Raw genomic sequence first — 3466 nt, 5'->3', positions numbered from 1 at the left:
AAGTTGATTCCAACTCACAGGGACACTACACGGCAGAGCAGAACTGCCCCATAGAGTTTCCAAGGAGCAGCTGGTAGATTCGAACTGCCAACCTTTTGGTTAGCAGCTGAGCTCTTAACCACTGCACCAACAGGTCTCCATTAAAATTACAGAGTATAAAAAATAACTAAAATAATATGTCAGGTGGGAAGTTATAAGGTCACGGGTTTTATTTTAGTGAAGCAAATTTCTAATCGAATGGGCTAACGACTGCTTCAATAAGTAAATTTATTTTGGGGTATATGGTAGTAAGGCTGGTTGTAATTCTTTCTTTTTCTTTTCTTTGCTAGTTATCACTAAATGAATTACAGATTAGCTGATCAACATGCCCAAATATATTTGTTTTCTACATGATTTTAAATATTTTTGCCCAGTTTTAAAATTTCTTATCTTCTCATATTTATAACCTTTTATAACTTAGTTAAATGGGTTATGAATACATCATTTATTATATCAAAACAAATATAAGACTAGGAAAATTGTAAACAAATTCTTCAAGAAATTCTATTTGAAAAAGGGTCTACTTAATTTTTTTATTATTATTGTGCTTTAGGTGAAAGTTCACAGCTGAAGTTAATTTCTTATACAAAAATCTATACACACATTGTTATGTGACATTAGTTGCAATCCCTATATTGTGACACCACACTCCCCCTTTCTACCCCTGGTTTCTCGTGTCCATTCAACCAGTTCTTGTCCCTCCCTGCTTTCTCATCCTACCTCCAGACAGGAGCCACCCATTTGGTCTCATGTATTTGATTGAACTAAGAAGCACAATCTTCACAAGTATTATTTTATGTTTTATAGTCCAGTCTAGTCTTTGTCTGAAGAGTGAGCTTCAGGAATGGCTTTAGTTCTGGAATAACAGAGCATCTGGGGGCCAAGGCTTTGGAGGTTCCTCCAGTCTCAGTCAGATCATTAAGTTGGTCTTTTTATGAGAATATGAGTTCTGCCCACACTTTCTCCACTCTCTCAGGGACTCTCTATTATGTTATCTGTCAGGATGTCATAGATGGCAGCCACACCAACAAGGGGGTACTGCATTGTTTAAAGTCAGGAAAGGTGTGTGACAGGGTTGTATCCTTTCACCATACCTATTCAATCTGTATGCTGCGCAAATAATCCAAGAAGCTGTACTATATGAAGAAGAACGGGGCATCAGAATTGGAGGAAGACTCATTAACAACCCGCATTATGCAGATGACACAAACTTGCTTGTTGATAGTGAAGAGGACTCAAAGCACTTACTGATGAAGATCAAGGACCACAGCCTTCAGTATGGATTACACATCAACATAAAGAAAACAAAAATCCTCACAACTGGACCAATAAGCAACATCATGATAAATGGAGAAAAGATTGAGATTGTCAAGGATTTCGTTTTACTTAGACTCACAATCAACACCCATGGAAGTAGCACTCAAGAAATCAAAAGATGCATTGTATTTGGCAAAGCTGCTGCAAAAGACCTCTTTAAAGTGTTGAAAAGAAAAGATGTCACCTTGAGGACTAAGGTGCACTGGACCCAAGCCTTGGTGTTTTCAATCACCTCATATCCATGCAAAAGCTGGACAATGAATAAGGAAGACTGAAGAATTGGCACCTTTGAATTGTGGTGTTGGCAAAGAATATTGAATATACCACAGAGTGCCAAAAGAACAAACAAATCTGTCTTGCAAGAAGTACAACCAGAATGCTCCTTAGGAACAAGGATGGTAAGACTAAGTCTCATACACTTTGGGCATATTGCCAGGAGGGATCAGTACCTGCAGAAGGACATCATGCTTGGTAAAATAGAGAGTCTGTGGAAAAGAGGAAGATCTTCAACCAGATGGATTGACACAGTGGCTACAACAATGGGCTCAAGCATAGCAACAATTATGAGGATGGTGCAAGACTGGACAGTGTTTCGTTCAATTGCGCACAGGATTGCTATGAGTTGGAAACAACTGGACAGTACCTAACAGCAATAAGGTACTATCTAGCTCTTCTTCTTGAGCTGATAGAGTCTCCGGTTTATGTGGCCCTTTTGCCTCTTGGGCTAATAATTTCCTTCTGTTTTCGGTGTTCTTTATTTTCCTTTGCTCCAAGTGGTTTGGGACAAATTGATGCATCACAGAAGGTCACTCAAAAGCTTTTAAGACCCCAGACTCCACTCACCAAAGTGGGATACAGAACATTTTCTTAATAAACTTTGTTATACCAACTGACATAAATGTCCCCTGAAACTGTGGTTCCCATGCCCCAACCTCAGCTACTCTGTCCTTCAAAGTGTTTGGTTGTGTTCAGGAAATTTCTTGATTTTTGTTTTAGTCGAGTTGTGCTGACTTCCCCTGTACTGTGTGTTCTCCTTCTCTTCACCTAAGATGATTCTTGCCTACTGTCTAGTTGGTGAATTCCCCTTTCCCCCCCTCCCCACACTCATAACCATCAAAGAGTGTTTTCTTTTGTGTTTAAACCTTTTCTTGAGTTCTTATAATAGTGGTCTCATAAAATATCTGTCCTTTCACAACTGACTAATTTCACTCAGGGAATGCCCTCCAGATTCATCCATGTTGTGAGATGTTTCACAGATTCATCATTGTTCTTTATCGATGCATAGTATTCCATTGTGTGTATATACCATAATTTGTTTAATCCATTTGTCTGTTGATGGGCACCTAGGTTGTTTCCATGTTTTTGCTACTGTGAACAATGCTGCAATGAACATGGGTGTGTATATATCTATTCATGTGACAGCTTTTATTTCTCTAGAAAATATATTCCAAGGAGTGGGATTGCTAGATTGTATGGCACTTCTATTTCTAGCTTTTTAAGGAAAAGCCAAAAAATATGGAATGCTTAACAAATTTGCATGTCATCCTTGAGCAGGGGCCATGCTAATTTTCTCTCTATTGTTCCAGTTTTAGTATACGTGCTGCCGAAGGGATCACTCTATTTAATTTTAATGTATAATTTCCAGGTAAAGACATTATTATGTTTCCCTTTTTTTTTTCCTTCAGAATCAATGCCAGTATCAAAAACTGCTGGACTTATCTCTATACCCATTCTAGCTTATCAAATTTATCTGAACATATTTCATATACCAGCACAGAAATAACCAGTCCAAATATGGGTTACCATGTTTGGATCCTCTGTACAGTATTTTATTTTAGAGAATTGTTTTTAAGAACACTGATAAATGAAAATGTGTGTGGTATTGCATCCAACATTGGGGAAGGTGTAGAGATTCCTGATAATTAGTATAGGGAAAATGGGAGAAATTTAGATAGCTATATAGTGGGAGAATTAGTAAACTTATTCTATAATTCTTGAAAATGCAGAATTAAGACTAACAGAAAATTCAGAGAGATAAATTTTAGCTCACATAAGAAAGAGCTTTCTAAATATTGACTAACAAAAAAATATTTGGAGATCGTCAGATCCA

General features: G+C 37.5%; 1 non-coding gene across 1 annotated transcript; it reads right to left on the bottom strand.

Moving 5' to 3' along the window:
• Window positions 1-2865: 2865 nt before the first annotated feature.
• On the bottom strand, window positions 2866-2972 carry LOC111751847 (U6 spliceosomal RNA). Its single transcript, XR_002786910.1, has one exon. It is a non-coding gene; the product is annotated as a U6 spliceosomal RNA (small nuclear RNA).
• Window positions 2973-3466: the final 494 nt, after the last annotated feature.

The sequence above is a fragment of the Loxodonta africana genome, chromosome 2, assembly GCF_030014295.1.
Source record: "Loxodonta africana isolate mLoxAfr1 chromosome 2, mLoxAfr1.hap2, whole genome shotgun sequence".
Classification (NCBI taxonomy): domain Eukaryota; kingdom Metazoa; phylum Chordata; class Mammalia; order Proboscidea; family Elephantidae; genus Loxodonta; species Loxodonta africana.
This window is presented reverse-complemented; position numbering and strand designations above follow the sequence as displayed.